This window comes from Etheostoma cragini, chromosome 7 (assembly GCF_013103735.1).
Source record: "Etheostoma cragini isolate CJK2018 chromosome 7, CSU_Ecrag_1.0, whole genome shotgun sequence".
NCBI lineage: Eukaryota > Metazoa > Chordata > Actinopteri > Perciformes > Percidae > Etheostoma > Etheostoma cragini.
In genome coordinates this window covers 16,561,404-16,580,736 of record NC_048413.1, presented here as the reverse complement: position 1 = coordinate 16,580,736, position 19,333 = coordinate 16,561,404, and the positions used below count along the sequence as shown (strand labels likewise).

Sequence of the window (19,333 nt, the reverse complement as noted above, 5' to 3'; positions counted from 1 at the left end):
ACACACACACACACACACCAATTCCAAGCTTGCCCTGACTGCCCTTGACTACACTCCCTAACCTCCCTCCTACACAATCAATGTTAAAACCCTCTGCACTGATTAAAAAAAAATCCCCTTTTTGCTTCTTCTTCTTTAACTTGTTTTACTTGTCTGTCTTTAGGGTGTGAAATATTTAGCAGCCCCATCTAAATACACCTTCAGGCACAGAGTCAGAGCCGTCTCTATCCCCAGGTAAGAAATAATGAGCGGGGAAAAGAGAGGGAGACGGTGGAGAAAGGGTTGGTGTAATATCTCATCAACATTATTAAATCATTTCTCCCCTCGGCAGTCCCTGGGTGGTCCTGGGTTGTGTTATTTCTCAGTCAGGGTTCAGTGGCCTCAGCTCCTAGGGTTGAGTTTAGCCGCTTTGCTAGCCTAGTGCTGTGCTAAGCAGGTGTCAGGGGAGTTTCCCCTCAATTAAGTAAAAGGTAAAGAAATGCGTTGCACCGTGCCGGCGCCATGAATACATTATTCTTGCTGTCACCACAGGCTAGGGCACCGAGAGGCATGAAGAAGACAGACAGCTGGTTGCTTGAAACGCTGAAGAAGCAGTTTAAGAAAACTAACAGAGGATCGTAGAGTATCATATTCAATAAAGGCTTATTTTAGACCTCTGATACCAAGCATTGGGAAATGGCCTACAGGATCTGAAAATGCTAATTTATGTGGATGAAAACATCAAGATAATCAATTTTAATATATAACCAAACCGTAAACAGTCTAATAACATTTTGTTTTAGAGTTGCTGGGGGTTAGACTAATGACTTTGTATTAGCTGTCTGAGTGGATGACACTGCATCCTTGTTGTGTTAATTAAAGCTCAATGAAATGATGCCGATGAAAAATTAGCATAGCCCCCAGCCTCAGTGAGAGATAATGCCAGAAAAATGGATCTCTCTGTTAAGGTATTGTCAAGGTAAGGCTTTGAGAGAAAACACTTTTTAGAAAATTAAACAACTTAATATACACCATGTTTATTTCTTGCTATTTTGAAAAACCAAAATCAAAGCAACACCTACAATTACACCAATCCACACTGTCTTAGTTAAAGAATTATTAAAACTGCTTTCTTGACAATTTTAGCCAGCACACACACCAATAACCTTACTATTTTACTCCATCTGACAAAGTCAACTGAGAAAAGGGTTTTTAAAAACATGTCAACAATAGCAATAAGGCATCTTTTGTCATCTTTATGTGCAGAATGTCACAGTGAGCTGGACAGGCGTATTATAAAGGACTGATTGATGGCTCCACTGTAGACTGTCTGTCCATCTCTTTCCCTGATGAGACATGTCAATGTAAAGACACATGAATGCAGCAGCCTGTCCTCCATTTTCTCCTCCTCTCTTGTCAGAGGTAGGGGGAATGACGCGGTAAACACAGATGCTGTGTGCACCGTAATTCTGGGGCCCACTGCCTTTTATCTGCCATGACAGCATCTGCTGCTGTCGAAATCAAACGCCCAGTGCAAGGAAAAAGCTAGTATTCCCTTTAATAAACTGCCAGGCAGAGCAGTGTGAGTAGAGAAAAAGAGGCACTCATCTCTGCTCTGCACTGGCCAAGCTTGGCTAAGCAGCAGCTGAGGGTAGAGGCGAGCTAGAAATGAGGAGAGCACTCCTTCAGGCAGTAGCTGGTATTATGCAGCTCACGCAGGCTCAGGCATCCAGCGTCATTGCACTTACTAAGAGCCAATCGGTCAGCAGGGAGAGTTGGGCAGTCGGCAGATATATGCACACTGAGATGACTAGTGAAAGAAACGGTGGGCAGCACAGTCAGCACCTGCTCTTGGACTCGCCACAGCCCCTCTGAGCTGCCAGGGTCAATTAATTACATCCCTCTCTCAACGCTCTTCATTAGGATAAACAGAAATAAATGAAGAGCAGTCTGATAACAAGGGGAGCGCTAAACCTCCAACCCCCAGCGACGCAACAGACCAGCTCCTTCTTCTGTTGATGAATCCAATAGTCATCTACAGAAATACTACTTTATTACAAAGTAATCACACGATTCACTAATCAAACATTACATCTTCTTAAACATCGTCTTCAACTTAATTTTATTGTAAATAAATACTTTAGTTTTTAGTGTTGGCTAGATAAAATAAAAAATAAAAATGCCAGAAAGTACTTTGAGCTGTGGTACATTGTTAAGGTAAGGTTAGAGACAAAAGATTAATAATATAATTAATAATGAAAATAAGTTTTAGTAACAGCATTACAACTACTGTAGGACAGACATGTCATCTTCCCAAATTCTCCCACTGGTTCATTGTGTGTGTGTGTGGTGTGTTTCACATAGGCAGCTGATGATAGTGTTGCGATGCACAACTGCATTAGATGAGAAGGCAGGAAGGGTAAATCACTAAATACCTGGTCATTGTTTAGATCCCGCTCCACCACGACACCCCTAACGCCCTTCCTTATAAATTCAATTATAAGCCATGTGTGTCCACATCAATCAGCCATTTTCATCTGAGCCTGTGGACTTCTTTATCACCATTACTGCTACAGTAATTGAGGCGGCGCTATGGAGAGGCTCAGCAGTTTACCTCCATCTGGGAGGTCAAGAAGAATGCAATTGGTTGACAATGAGTAGGCTCTGGCTGATTAGGCTATGGGCTACCGCTGAATATTTAGCACTGATTAGACTAAGCCTTGTAGAGAGCCATGTGGCTCACTAACAAAAGGGACGAGCCATAGGGCAGAGGGAGAAGGCTAGCAATCAGCACAGGCTAGCTCAAACAGACTATCATAGAGTTTTAATGGCTGGATCAATTTGATCACATTTTCTGTTGTGTTTAGCAACATTGTTTTATGATGTTATTAAGCAGTTTTTTGTGAACAGAGGAAAACCAACAGCTGTGAATGAAAATAATGAGGCTAGTTCATGAGCCAGGGCCCCAAATTTGGGCCATCAGTATCATCTGGGGGGAGAAACTCTCTTAGTGATTTTCGGCAACTAGGAAAATCACAATAGCAGTGCAGAGAAGGTATTGAAATCACTTTTTCCCAAACACCGTTTACAAAACAACTGTACATGTACAGTAATCGTTTCAATAATGTTGTAAACATAACACTTGTGAGGTGTTTAAAAAAATGTTTGTATCATGTATTTTGATATTTACCCACGTTCAGTTAGAATGTCAGAAAGTAGCTCATGCACTGATGTATTTTGACAGTTTGACAAGGTTTTTCCAGTTTTGTGAACGATTGTTGGTTCAGTTGACTGGTTATAACAACACTACCAACTATGACATCTTCAATCAACTTCCAATGATTTCCGGGGTATTAAATTCAAGTACAAAATAATTTTTACCTTGTACTTGTGAACGGATGGGGAAAAGACAGAGGGAGATAATACCTATAGCTGTACCTGTAACAGTAGCTAACGTAAGCTTGGTGTTTTTTGCAGGCTAGCTATCTAGCAGGCTAGCTAGCTTGCAGGTTAAAACAGTGTAACAATAACTGCTACAGTGCAAGCTAGCTAGCTACATCAGTTGGACATCTTCCAACATTTCCAAGAGGATGTAAGTGCCATCAGGTTAAGCTTAAATTATGATGGGTTGGGTTTAAGTGATGTCAAGTAACAAACCCTTTTTTTTCATTAACCTGTTTTGTTTACATCACCACCCTTGTGATTTTCTTTTTAGTTACTGTGACGGAAGAATACTCTTGCACAATAGAACTGAGTAGAGGAGATTTAGATCTGGATTCAGAATGGACAGCCAGTACAAATAATCTGAAGTGCGTATCATACACAATGAAACATCAGGATCAACATCGTCTTAAAGACTATGAATCATGCAACATTGCTTGACGCAGCCAAAGTGAGAAACCATGCCCCTATTACAGATGTTGCTAAAGACCTTGGAGAAGAAGTAGTCCCAAGAATCCACTATCACAGATTTAAGTGATAAATCTACTCACAGGGAAGGCAGTCAGAGTAGAAGAATAGATGTTGTGTTCAAGCAGAACTCAATCAAGAATAGTGAAAGATCTATACAGGGCGAAGAGACTGGTCATGCGTCGCAGAATATCACAAGCACACAGATGTTGAGGCAGTGTAGGAGCTTCCTGACCAAAGTCAATAACAAAACTAGTCTCATTAGCTCCGTAGTACATGTAGGAACCCAGAATACAGAAAAGCTACAGGAGAAGAGTCTATATGCAACTGTGATTGACAAATGTAACAGAATCACATATCCAGACAGTGAGGAGGTGTCAACTCTTCAATGTTAACAAGAAGCAGACGGACTACTTCTAAAGTCCACTACTTCCAAAGACACATATGTCTTTAGCATTTTGTGACAAGATTGAGGCCTCACTGTTCCTGAAGTGTGACACAAGAACCTGTACAAGGCTGGTAGCTATTAGGAAGGTTGCAGCCACTGTTGGCATGGACACTTGTAGGGCTCACATTGGGTTGCACGCCTACACAGGATGTGACACTGTAAGCGCTTTTGCAGGCAAAGGGAAGACAAGGGCACTTACACTACTGATTAACAACAAAGAAACACAAGACACATTCTTGAAGTTGGGCCAGGAATGGGACCTCTCGCCAGGACTGAGCAATAAACTGGAGGCCTTTACATGTGTCCTCTATGCCCCGAAAGCATCAACCACCATGATCAACAAGCTCAGGTACCACCTTTTCTGCGCAAAGAAAGGTGAAATTGAGAGTCATCAACTCCCACCGTGCCAGGATAGCTTGAGGCAACACATTGATGGTATTTGGAGATGTTTAGTAAAGGACCCACAAGTACTGTTGTACCCTGTTGGTAGAGGATGGAAGATGGAGACAGCGGAGGAAGGTGAACAGCTGGTGTTGCACTGGATGGAAGGCCAGCCAGCACCAGAAGTTCTCCAGAATCTACTCGCCTGCAACTGCACAAAAACTTTTCACTCCCACAATGTACAGTTGTGCTCAAAATAACAGAAGTCCAATTAATAAATTACATTTTTTGGTAGAAGTGATATTTCTACATGCCAAATAATTAGCTAATAAGTGATGTAGAATCATAGAAAACCAACCGACCCAACAGTCAAGGCATGCATGCTGCTCATTCTGTGTAATTGAATCTCTAATTGAAAGGGGCATGTTCAAAATAATAGCTTAATTAATGAGGTGATTGATTCTGTGAAGAAACAAGTGTCAATGATGGCCCATATTCAAGAAGGCAAGGCGTTAACGTTGTGCATGCTGGTTATAGTGCATGTCGCAATAAAATACTCAGCAAAATGGGTCGTTCCAGACATTGCTCTGAGGAACAGTGGACTTTGATTAAAAAGTTGATTGGAGAGGGGAAAACATATAAAGAAGTGCAGAAAAGTATATGCTGCTCAGCCAAAATTATTTCAAATGCCTTTAAATGTCATCCAAAGCCTGAACGACGTGGGTGGAAACGGTTAACTACCATTTGAATGGAAACAAAGAATAGCCAAAATGATCAGGGATCAGTTTCAATACATCAAAATACTTGAATAGGTCATGTTGCCTTATGCTGATGAAGAAATGTCTTTGAAATGGGTCTTTCAACGAGACAAGGAGCCAAAACACACCAATAAGTGTGCAAATTCTTGGTTCCAGATGAACAAGATTGATGTTATGGAGTGGCCAGCCCAATCCCCGGACCTTAATCCCATAGAATACTTGTGGTGTGACATCAAAAATGTTGTTTCTGACGAAAAACAAAGTAATGCAGAGTCATTGTGGAATGTAGTTCAATCATCCTGGGCTGGAATACCTGTTCACAAGTGCCAGAAGTTGGTTGACTCCATGCAACACAGATGTGAAGCAGTTCTCAGAAATAATGGTTATGCAACTAAATATTAGTGCAGTAATTCAAAGTAAAGCAAACCCTTGACACATGTTTCAGTTCATACAGTAAATGTTTCAGTTTGTAATGAAAAATGCAAATACTGCTATTATTTTTAAACCGTCTAATATTCCTTTTTCTTAACTTTCTGTAAAGGTATAAAACAAACCTGATCAATTCTGGTCATGTTTTGATTTGGAATTGCACCAATGCACTGATATAATGGAATTAAAAGTTATTCTAAGGATTTTGAGCATTATTCACTTTTTTTAAACACACTATTATTTTGAACACAACTGTATGTGTGTCTTATAAATGGCCTCAAGTGCACAGACATGTGTAAACTGACAGTGTGTGAAAACCAGGCGATCTGTGTACAAAGTTCTGATGAAGATGAGAACATGGAAAATGATGATGCTTAGTTAGGTTTAACAAATATGCAATCAAATAGTAACACTTAAAAATCCTCAGAGGTAAGAAATTCATCGGAGTGTAGACACTTATTACAACAGTGACATTTTTCTGCTAAACTCTTCAAAGAATAATGGAGGTAAAACGTGCTGCAAATAGATGTATGTGTGTGCCTGCATGAGAGAAAACAATCCATACAGCTCAGAGGGAGACTGCGCAAAGGAGAGATGGACACATTAATAAGTGATACACAAAATGGCTCCTCTAATCCCCTTATGGAGATGCCAGCACATTTTTCCATCAGTGATTGTGATATTTACACAGAACTGTAGTGCACTCCTGATTGAAATAGGTGGAGAAATGAGAAAAATGTGGAGAGAGAGAGAGAGAGAGAGAGAGAGAGAGAGAGAGAGAGAGAGAGAGAGAGAGAGAGAGAGAGAGAGAGAGAGAGAGAGAGAGAGAGAGAGAGGAAAAATGACCAGCAGAAATGACAGCAGGGAGAGCTGAGCAGGTGAGAGAAAGAAAAACAGATGGAGGAAGGCAAAGAGACATGCACTTATTTGGAGAGGCTTTAACTGTCTTGATCTTCAATAAAGAGGTGAAAGTGATTAGGTTTATATCAAACGGCTGCTTGTAACATCGTGCCTGTCGCTGAGAGCACAAATCACAGTCAAGTCAGGTTTTCCTTTTTTCCATTTGAAAGAGGCAGCACTCTCCTCAATTGTCTCTCACTCTGTCCTTTATTCAACACCACGCAGCCTCCTAAAGCGGCAGCTTGTCAGAGTGACAGATGCAGACACGACCACTGACCTAAATCACTCTTTTCCAGCACATTAACCCCCGTGTCCCTGCACTTTTTTACGCAAGACACAAAACACCAACACTGCAACACAATCCTTACAGCACACTGCACAATGAGTACTACCCCAAAGCCCCACCCTGTTGTATTATCACCCTCCTCCCTGAATGAAGGCTATTCTTTAAATGCCTAAACAGGAGGGGGGGGTTAATAAATTACCGTCTGCTGTTCCTAGAGGGACTTTTTCTATCCAGTGACAAAAATGAAGGAGGGCGAAAACACATTATTGTCCACCTTGGAGCTAACATAGAAAGAATCAATGATACTTTAATTACTGTAGCCTATGTTTATGAAACGCAATAATCATTCATCAAAGATGCAGACAGCGGCAAGCAGGCAGCCGGCCGGCTGGCCGGGCGTCAGGTCTGCATGCATGGGCAGGAGAAGGGAGGGGAGGACTGGCGTAAATGATTCATGGTTTGATATCTCTCCTGTATAATGGGCTCCTCTGTGGAGCTGCTGGGGCTCCACTGCAGTGACTGACTGCCTGGCTGGATGGCTGCCTGGTACGTTCTGACTCTACCCCGGCTGCTTCTGCCACCTCCGCCTGCTGCCCAAGATTAAAAAGCCTTGCCTTGCATGAAAGCAGCTCAGGGAAAACAGAGAGCGGGTTGCACATACACACATAAAAGGAAGAGACTTGATTCAATATCATCTGACAAAGTGTCTGGGGGCATGCAAGGGGGGGTGGGGGGTAGGAGGGTATCAAAATCCTTCTAGGAAGAAAACATTGGCTGCAATGATACTGGGGATACTTGTAAAATCTAATGGGAATATGGGAGAATGTCTAAAGTCCCCCCCCACCCCCATCATCCTTCTTCACCAGCTTATCAACCCCCCACACCCTGTATCTCCTTCTCATCCATGGAAAGAGAGAGGAAAAAATGAAGAGATTAAGCTTGTAACGTGTTGGGCTAATCATAACATAGACAGTTTAGTGCCATCTCGCATAATTAAATGCTTTGCACTAACCACCTAATGCATACTAATTTGGAACAATCCACTCCAGGAGTTGGCAGACCATGAAGCTCCCTGCAAAGGAGGTGCTTGTTTCCCTCTCTGCATGTGTATGTTTTTGTGTGTGACACACACACACACACACACACAAGTAAGGTGCTAAAGGTCAGGCCGTGGACTTGAAAGAAAAGGTCAAGCATTATTACAACATGACTAAATAAACAGGCTGCGCACCACCCCGTGCCCAGCCGCTGCGGGTGCTAGAAGTCTCTGCCTAGATGCCGTGCTACCTGCTTGTCTGGCTGGGATTCAGTTTCATCCCTTGTCTTTATCCACATATCCCTCCAGCTCTAAGACAGCTGACAAGAGGAATGCCATATCCTGCCTAGATTCTTATCCCGCGCTTGCTTTTTTGCTCTTATTCACAACACACGCACATACAACACACACAGAGAAAGAGGGAAGCTGCGCTAGTGGAGCGTGATTTAAAGCACATTAATATTAATTGCAGCACTAGCCGGAGTGATAAAACATACAAGATGCCCCTGTGAGGGAACCGGGCACAGGCAGGCCCTGCCTTTTGTTCGCAGCTCGGCTCAGCTGTTAGATGGCCATGGTGAGGCAGCAGAATTATGAGCATTTCGTCTTTGATTTGCTTGTTTTATATTTGAGGGGCTTACCCTTCGCTAGCTAGGTGAATTTGTGTTTGAAAGTAGTTACTTTGTGCGTGTGTGTGCATGGATGCGCACTGAGGTAAAAAACTAGGCAAGATGAATTATTATGCTAGTGGCTACTAACAACAGGAGCAGGAATGAGCCACAAATAACACTCAGTGCTTAAGCAATCCTGCTTTTATCTCCCCTACTACTCCTGGCTTGGCTACCTTTTATATCCTCCACACTGCAAACAATATTCTGGGAGCAATGAGCTCTGCTAAAGATGAAAGGAATCTGCTGTCCTATAAAGAAGACCAGCTTTTTCAGTACAGAAGAGTACAAAATACAAATTGAGAAGAAGCCTGGGTGCTAAAGCCCATCTCCACCTCTAAGCTTTTGTCTCCCACTGCAGGAAGACCAGGTGGCTGTAGGCATCAACAGATGACAGCTATATCTCTACAGTCCTCCATTTTTAATTCACCCTAGCCTTTTTTCCTCTTTTGTCAATAGCTATTGAGAAGCCTGACACTGCCTTTACTGCAACCTCCAGTAGTGGATTTTTTGCTGTATGGTTTTGTGTTCCTTTTCCGATTTCCCCAAAGACTCATCAATGCCCTATTACCAAGTCAAATCAGGTGGTGCTGCAGAGATTTGCCAAGAATCAAAGCTGCAAGCACAGAGAGACACAGTCACACACACTAGAGAGGATTCATTCAAGAAGCCTGGGAGGTTTTCTACTAGCAGTTCCACAGGATCAGGACAAGGGCGAGGAGGTGAACAGAGAAGAAATCACTGCTGGCTAAATGCTTGTGAGTGGTTTATGGCTCAGAGGGACAGAGAGGGAGACAAAGATGTGGTAATGCATCTCTCTGACACTCTTTTCAGCGGCTGACCGATCGTTGTAATCTCCTGGGTGCACTGGTCACACATTATTGTTTCTCATTTCACATGTCACAAACAATTAAAACACACCTGTCAATTCTAAGCTGCCTTACTACAAAAAAAACACTCATATGACCTCCAATCCCCCCCCCCCCATACACCCACATGCACAGCCGCATTCCTAAGCCAAATTCCCAGAGAACAACACACACCTTTCTCACTCCCATCGTCTTTATCACTCTGCAACAGCAAATACAAGGTGGACGAGCCCTGTGTAATGTAAGCGGCTTCTTACAGAGAAGCGAAAAAAGAAAAAAAAAGAAAGACGACGTGTCCTTTTAGTTTTCTCTGCCCGTTGTCATCCTCTTCACAGCAGCAGCTGAAGAGGCAAGACAAATAAACTCTGGGGAAGAGTAACAAGAAATAAAGCAGCACTGTGCATTGTTTTATGTAGAGATTTTCACAAGCCTGTCGTTGATTTGAGTAAAGGATGAGTGCTAAATAGAGAAGGAAACAAGGACAAAAAAGGGAGGGCCGCTGCTTCTCCAAAGAAAGGTCTCTGAGGGCTGCACGAGGTGGTGGTGTATCTCTTCCCTGTGACAAAGCTTTCACACCAAGGAGTGAAATTTAAACCCCTGCTGTCAGAAGAATGCTTTGCCTTTCATTACACCAGGTGCATGCGTCTCTGCACCTGTGCATGCATCGGAGTGCATGTGCACAAGCGTGATACGAAGCCACAAACCACCTTCTTCTTCTTTTTTTATTATTATTTTTAGGGCCTTTATGTCACAGGACTACCGAAGACATGAAAGTTGAGAGATGGGGGCAATGACACGCAGCAAAGAGCCGCAGGTCGGAGTCAAACCCGGGCCCGCTGCGTTGTGGAATAAACCTGTACATAGGTAACCGCTCTACCATTTGAGCTACCCGGGCGCACTACATTTGAGTTTTGCAGTGAGCAATGGCTTTGTGCCGATAAGATAATTTGCTTTGTGTCAAGAATAAAGGAAGAGACTAAAACTCTGACAGCATTCTCCTCGCACTCTATCACAATCATGAAATCTGTGCACAAACAAAACATCCCCAACTTTGATTAGAGATTCATGCAATAGTGCAGCACCATGTCGCCTGCTGATCGTATTGTTTAGGATGAACCAGAGCAACTCAAGATGGAAAGCTGCTCACTAGAACTCTTCCACAAGCACTTAATCAAGTATTCATCAATAGCTCCCCACTAATGTATAACTGAAGAGACCAAAAAAAGCTTTTTGGGGGAGTTAGACTAGAATAAGCTAATCTATACAGAGTACCAGGCCTCAACAATGCCATGTCAAAATAGCTTTTTATCCATTTGAGGTGGTGGTGAATGGGGAGAGGAGGAGGAGGATTGGCCTCCTAGTGCGCTGCTATGCCCCAGTTCGGCCAAGTGACAGTGATTCCTACAGTGAGTCGATTTGCTGCTTTTGAGTGCCTGGAAACTTGTCTGACAGAGTGCTCGCAAGGGAGAAAGATAGATGGGAGAATGGGGGGAGCAAGCCTCACCTCTCGCTGTCTTCTATTTGTCTGTTCATCCCTGGAGGCCTTAGGGCTGCTTGGTACAACAAAGAGGGGGAGAGGGGACAGAGAAAGAGCTCTGCGGCCATCCACAGACAAAGCAAAAGCAGAAAGGACAAGTTTACAGGTAAATAGTGAGAAGCAGCTGGCTGGGAGCTGAGGCAAGCTCAGGTTTCAAACAATCAATCACCACTCACTCCTCCGCAACAACAAAGATGTGGCTTATAGCACGGTATTCAGTACTCACTCACAGAGCATATCTTATTTTCCATTAAAGCTGCTCTGCAGGTCTATAGATTCTAAGAGCTTTGGTTAACACCAAAGCAATAATACATAACCAACAAATAAATGTTCAAAGACTTGCGGTGTTGCTGAAAAAAAGCGAGCACAAACAAAGATCAACTGTGCAAAGCAAGATTTAACCTGACTTTCATCTCCACAAATGATCACACAATGCTGTTGGAATATGGGCGGTTGATGACAGGAGTAATTTGCCACACCGCTGATTTGAAAAGGAGTACTTAAAGATGACACAGAAAGACAACTTTATTGTCATCTTTAAAGAGGATCTATGAAATCAATGGGAGGAGATCAATGCTGTCTCTCCCACTATCTCACAGCACTTTACATGAGCAGCAATAAGCATCACAGAGGCCGGCATCTAGCTCACCGATTTCCTGTGCAGGACTCCCAGACACCTTCAGGCAACAAAGCTCCTCTCACTCCATCAGTGCAACAGTCACATCCATAACTTCACTCACAAGGAAAGAGGAGGAGGAGGAGGAGGTAGCAAAGGAGATGAGCTAAGGGGGAGAAAATACCTCAGGCAAGCCAGAGCCAGATATAGAGGGCTAGAAGGAAGGAATAAACACAGAAAGAAAGAGAGAAAGAGAGAGAGAGAGAGAGAGAGAGAAGCTAGCAGTGCGTCTTCATTAGAGTGTAGCAGCTAGCGCTGGCACTGACTAGCCAAGCACTGGAGTTCGAGCTGCTCATCCTCTCAGATAATTAGGGTTTCTGCTGCTTCATTTTGGGGCATAGGACAGGATGTTGGAGGCTTGATTGCCTTTTATTTCCCAGAATAACGGCTCGGCCGCCTCTGATGCTTTATTAACACAAGATCTTGAAGATTTCCAGCTTTGCAGCAAACATCACTTTCAATAATTACAAGAAAACTGTTAGCGAGGACACAATGAAACGCACATCCTCTCCAACGCCCCTCCCCTACCTCACAGGATCTAATTTACATAGATGTGCCCTTTTCATGATTGCATATTACAAACACGTTAAAAACACACACCGATTTTACTTAGCACTTCAAATGCCTCACAACCAATCCCTTGCCTGAAGGGCAAAGCAAATATGTGAATGTCACATTTACATTCAACTTTGTAACCTCAGCATTTGTGTGGTTAGAACACATAACGGATAATAGAGGATTTCTCTGTGGAGCAATTACAGACTGCCAACTGTGGAACGGTTCAGAATCTGAATAAACAATTTGGAGATATATATGGGATCACAAGAGCACGTACTCTTTTACCTATATCTTTATAGATTGGCATTATGCCTAGAATATGAGATTTTACCACTTGACACATGTGTAAGACTGAAGTGAATGCTGCTCTCTGACAATAGCAATTGCAAAAAGAAATAATAGAAATCATACTTTGTGTCTAACATTAGAGACAGATCCAGAGATTTCATTTGAATAAAATCAATAATTGTGTTGACTTGCAGTGCATTGCTTTCCTGTCTTCTCATCTTGCTCACTAATGTTTCTTTCATGAGCCAGCCCACTGCTGGTGACATTATAGCTACAGCACTTCCACAAGTCCCTGATGGATCAGTGAAAATGGTTGGCGTAAAACACAATTAGTACGGTCCATATGGCTGCTGGTGGAGGAGGAGCGAGAGATGTCCCTTGTGGTCCTTATAGAGGCCCGCTCTTTTGTTACCTTAAAGATCAAACTGTTGTCACAATAATGGGGCCATTTCAATTCTGCCGCTTGGTTTTCGTGAAGCAGCACTACTTTAACAGATCCTCACATTGTGCAATGACTCTTGGCAAATAAATTGACCAACCTTGGCTGATAGCCTGATCAATAGCTCCTTCATCATGATTAATAGCTCATATTGAATAATGGGGAAATTTAATGTGAGGGGAGCGTTGCTTCCTTATTTCAGTGGTCAGCCTTATCGATTGTTATAACCCCTCTTTTTACCAATGGAATGTGCTGATAAGAGAGCGATGTGTTCGACCTATGTAAACTGAGCACAGAGAAAATGATTTACTGTGCTTTAGGCGCGCCTCATTCACTGATAGCTCTGTATGCCCTGCCTGACAAGCATTTTCTTGCCTGAGAAACGCAGACACCTTTTACTGAGTAGAAGCGAACAACAGCTTGAGGCAACAGATTTATTACAAATTGATCAGTTAGATAGCACTGCTCTCTCTCTCTCTCTCCCTCTCTCTCTCCCTCTCTCCCTCCCTCCCTCCCTCCCTCCCTGATGGTAGCTAAAGTGTATCAGAGTTGAAGTGCTACAGTGGCAAATCTAAACCCAATCCTCAGAACTCATTTTCTCTGTGCTGGCTGCTGGAACTGGGGTACGTAGAGAGACAAGATGTCCATCCTTAAACCTGTAGTCGATCCAGCCGTAAGTCCCAGCATCTAATCTGAAGGCTCAGTAGGCTCAATAGGTGTGCCTTACCTGCAAGGGTGGGCAAGGACACAGTTAACTGGAGGCACCGAGTGAACAGAAGAGTGTAAAGCACCACAATGTCACCAGGGTCATTTCCTTATGGCTGATTGAACCCTGAGCTCCCCACTAGACTGTGTGCCTACGCCATTAAAACATCAGTCACAGGTCCGGGCTCTGCAAACAAACTGTGCCTCATGTGCAGACACAACATTAGTGCAGTGCCCGTATTAGTCACAGAGGCCACAGAGCACAACCAGCACATGGTAAAAAGATGTATGTGTAATTTGTCTCATCCACAGTGTTGAAAATCATTGTCCTGCATACCCAATATTGTAAGGGAAAAAAAAAAACATAACAAGCCACTACAGTCAGTTTAATAAAGACATATGTGTTTATCTGGCGAATAGATAGACGTTATTGACAATTCTCCCTATAAAACAATCAATTAAATTAACTGCATCATTTAGACTTGCTGATCGAGGTGGCTCTCTGATAATGACAACACACTGACTATTTACCTTTATCACTGTAGGAAATATGGTTGATATTTACACTTCCGTAACAGGTCTATTATAAGCCACGCAAAAAGATGAAAAATGTTAACATTGCGGTCTACAGAATGGATCCAACACACAATATGACAAGTTCCATATGCTTAAGGTTCAGCTAACACAGTTATGTAGCATATTTCACAACAAATATCTGTGCAAAAAATACTGACGTCCATAGTAACAATAAGCACTAATAGAAAACGGAACAGACTCTATTGTGCTTATATTCTTTTATCACCTCCATCTTTCATTTGTGCTACAGGAGAAAAAGAGCGCACAGAGAAAAGGGTTATTGGCTTCCGGGCGCCGTAAATGTGTGTCACAAAAAAAAAAAAAAGGGCATCATCTAAAAGATGTTGAAATATTCTAGGGAGAGAGTATATGTCTATATAAACATCGTCAAGCAAGCAGCTGCAGGGGGTGTGCGCAGTAAAACACTGGTATGCATTGTTTGTGTTTCTGCACCACTAGCGCCATGCCGTGTCATTACATGAGGCAATCTCTTACCTAATCAGCACTGACACACACAGCGGCAACACTCTCCTCCTCATCTCTCTCCCCCCCTTTCTCTCCCTCTCCTAAGGGGCCAGCCAGCTGATCCTACACCATTTCATTTTCCTCTTACTGAGATGGCAAATGGCTGACTGTTATTTTTGAACACTTTCAATTCATGCTTTTTGGCACTGTAATTGAGTAAGTGCTAGGTCTATTATTAGCCCATTCTGCTCAAATGCTGATAAGATAGTTCATCATCTGCATGCCATGGTGTTTTAAATCTAACAATGCATAAGATTTACAGATAGACAAAACCTGCTGTGCAGTCACCAACATTACAGCTACATCACTACTACTATGTATTCATTGTCCTGTGCTTGCTGTTGCTTCACAACTCCTACAACTGTTAACCGAGCCTCCATGTCCAGTTTCCACACTCCTTTGTAAAACCCCTCGTGTACATAAATCACAGAAGATTCCGATATGTAGTGAATTGCAAAACTTTGCAATCTCTTAGCCACATACAAATTTGAGGCAAATATAGAGAGATTTTTTTTTGCTATACCTAGGCCCTGCCAAAAGGCTGGCAACCACACGAAACACAATGTGCCTGGTCAGTTAAGATGTGAATCCATGCCAAGCCGACCCAATAAGACACAGGCGGCATTTGCAGGCTGATGCGAGACCAACTTTGCCGTGACTGAGCTCAAAGGAAAAGCAGATTTGATCACATCTAGTACATCAAATACCACCAGCAGTATGTCGCAAGACAGCTCACAATTGTTAACATGGACAGCATTTGCCGATAATATCTCCTTGGCACAATTGCGGAGCTACAGACCTAGGCCTGAATCAAACAAAGATGAGATATGATGCAGCATGCTTGGATCTCCTCTTATGAGAGGTGAAGGGAAGCTGTCAAAGAACACAAAACACATCCGGCATCTTGCCTTCTCTGACTTACTGGGATAAGCCAGGAGGAGGAGGAGGAGGAGGAGGAGGAGGAGGAAGGGAAAGTGTGCTTGCCTCATTTCTGCCAGTGTGCCCTGTGCGTGTCAGTCCAATATCTTAAAACAACACATGCAAGGCTTTGCTACAGCCAATTACCCAGCTCTTGGCACGGGAACTGAAAAACATCTTCGGAGAACAATAAAAAGAGCCTGGCTTGTTGTGCGTGCTGTCAGTAAGTGCTGACGGATTGTTATTTTTAATGAATATACAGCACTTCAATGGCCCATCAAGAGGTCTTTGAGCGAACATTGCTCCTTTGTTCAGAGCATTATTTTTCTATGTAACAGCCAGATATCTTGCAACGGAATTGATATCAAGCAAGCACTGTACAGGAAAAATCTAAATCACTTCATCCACTTGCTTCTTTATTGCGTCGTCTTTGCAGCAGCCATGCATAGTCATGAGAATGTAAATACAAGGCAACACACTTTCTTAATTACAAATCTAATGTCTAAAGATACTTGATTACACATCATTTCCTGTGTTGGCTCTGTACAGCAGACATTTTCGCTGCATACCTAGCTCTCCTGCCAACATAATTTCATAGTGTATATGAAATCTCTGGGCAAGATTCACAATAAATCCACCTAATCACCTTTATTTGAAACACAATAGCCTTGCTGAGAGTAAAATGCACCTTTTAAAATACAGACTTGCCACACCGATGAAAGGTTATAGCACCATCTCATATTGCAACACAATGGCATAATGCCTCAACATACAGCATGAAGTAGCTCTGAGACTAGACACAGGCATTATTATGGAGAATCATCTTTCATGACAATTCATGGCGAAGGAGAGATGTAGTGACGGCCTCTTGGTAAAAACAGAAAGATGCCATTCGAGCGCAGCATGTAAACACTGAATTCCCAAGCATGTGTATTGACAAATCATCCGACAAAGAGGTGTCAGAGCATAGTAAAAAGGGATTTTCCTTAACATTGGCTGGCCTTCCATTTGCCACACATTACTCAGAGAGCTGCCATTACTCAAACACACATTAGTCATTAAAAAGGAAAATAGCGGGGTTATTACACTTATCATTACTCTGCTGCTACTATAGTCACCCAGCAAGATTAACATTCAATGGATGGGGTGTGTCATTGGATATGTGACTCAAAGTAATTTTACCCACTGCTGCTCTTGAGATCCCATTCAAATTGAAACACTAGAAAACACACTGACCTCCTCTGACCTCTGAACTAACCAGATAATGAGGATGTAAAAAGGTTTTTAAAGCAATTCAATTTAAGCAATTCTAAATTTTGCTCTTGGTTGAACCTGAAAAATTCAGTTTTTACAAAAATGATATACAAAGTTTAAGGTGCTTTTCTGTCAGAGCTGTGCTAAAGTAGTAATCAACATACAGCCTGTAATAGCAGACCTCTGTAACCTAACCTCGCAAGTTTACAGTCTAAGTGGTAGTTTAAGAAAATCTAAATCACAACCACTGAGCTACTAGCAGGAGGAAAATTCACCAAAACATCAGATGTGTCATATACACAATGTATGGAGCTAAAAAAAGTGTATGAAGGGGCCGCTTTGGTCACAACTGCAATGACTTGATATATCCAGTAACATCTAAAGCAACTTGATTGATGTTTTGGTGTATTTTTTTCAAAGCATGAAAGAAATATTACCTGTTGTTAAGTAGTAATTAATTAACTGCGTAAAAATATTGCTTGCTGGAAATGTTTTCTTCTGAAAACATTTCTGACTGTATGTGTGCATGTGTATGTGTTTTCTTGCCTAACCCTCTATTGCTAAACCATAATGTGTAACTGACATTACATGATGCTTGTACTCTCAGGTACTTATCATGTCATTATAATGAGGCCTGAACAGGTGGCAACGGAATACATAGAGTAGTGGTGTACTTGACTGCAAAACACCTGTCCATGTTTGGTTGTTTAAAGTCATTCAACATTATGTGGTTTTGAGCATGTCTATGTTTAACTATGCAATGCTGTCAGGATATCAGATAATTCATTAAAAATGTATTTATACCCAGCCTAAATACTTTGACAATTAAGGAAAAGCAGTATTTACTATTTTCAAACTTACAATGCATGATAACTTAAGACTAAAGTCATGCAAAAACTCCTTTACTGATAAATGCATGAACCCAACTAATTGTATTACCCTTTATGTAGCCACTACCACCTAAATGTTTTTAACTACCCAGTCTGCCAGAGGTGAAAAGTGTCTGGAGATTCTATTTGTTGACAAATATCTCACATAAAGACTTTACAAGCTTTGAATCTTTGTTTTCAAAAGTCAACATGATAGCGCCGTTAGCCAGTGTTAGCTTTATTTAAAACCAGCACAGACTAAGGTTGTTAATAAACAAAACCTGTAAGTTAGTTAACAATAATTGAGCACAAGTCAAGCACACAAAGACAGCAAGTTAGCTCCACCAGCTAACGTTTCCATGAGCTAATGACAATAGCTGAATGGGCTCAGGCTACTCCCTGTAACAGAGATACTACACTGGATAACGTTAAGGTTAATTCAAAATGGGAAAACGTTTGCTGTGAGGTATTGCAAGGTTACGTGCACGTTAAAACCACAAAGCGTTTAATAAAATGAAGTCATTGAGTTTGTGTTTTGCATGGACCCTGTGCTAACCAGTGTCAACGAGCTGTTTGTATCCAGACATTACACTGCTCCTTGCTGGCATTACCCAATCAGTGCTAGTCACTGGCGCTAGCTGCTAACGTTAGTTCGTGGTAACCAGCAACAGTAAGGGGCAAACAAGTAGCAATATTAGCTAACTAGCTAGCTGATGCTAATAGACAAATTAGCCAAATAGCTAGCAAGCAAGGATGTACGTTAACGGTCCAACGTTTACAAACTATTCCTCCATATTTGTCAATTCTTGCTCTTTTGCTGATAAAGTCAAAGGCAAATAACACGATTGGTTGAAGCTCACATCACTTACCTTAAAGAGCTTGATCTACAACATCTGTGATTTGTTTGATGAGAAACTGCAACAACAAACAATAGCAGCAGCAGCAGCAGCAGCAGCAAGGGCAATTAGCCAACGTTAGTTAGCCAAGTGTCGCCACTACACAGAGTAGCACAGCAGCTGCAGTGCCACCTGTATATCTTCTATAATGTAGCTATAACGGAACGGATCACGTTTGATATAATGCTGTCATAAATGATGGACTTGAGAATAAAGAGGGAGTAATCGTTGCCGGAATGCTCAGACTAGTGTGTGTGAGGGGCACTCAGCATGACAGCATCCTTCTTCATCTTGGGGTGAGAACAGTTGGGGGTTCTCAAAGTTCAACCGGTAAAATATCGTCACCCACTGGCCAAAGCTGGGAACAGACACACAGAGAGAGAGAGAGAGGGAGGGAGAGAGAGAGAGAGAGAGAGAGAGAGAGAGAGA

The 19,333-nt window shown here is 42.3% G+C and overlaps 1 protein-coding gene across 2 annotated transcripts in view; it reads right to left on the bottom strand.

The window, feature by feature from the left end:
* The window catches only part of rerea (arginine-glutamic acid dipeptide (RE) repeats a), a 128,067-nt gene extending 108,855 nt beyond the window's left edge, over positions 1-19,212 (bottom strand). For both annotated transcript variants that reach the window (XM_034878008.1, XM_034878009.1), the window contains exon 1: positions 18,878-19,212. The gene's annotated coding sequence lies outside the window, so the exon portion shown is untranslated. The remainder of the gene's footprint in view (positions 1-18,877) is intronic.
* Between the last annotated feature and the right edge of the window lie 121 nt (positions 19,213-19,333).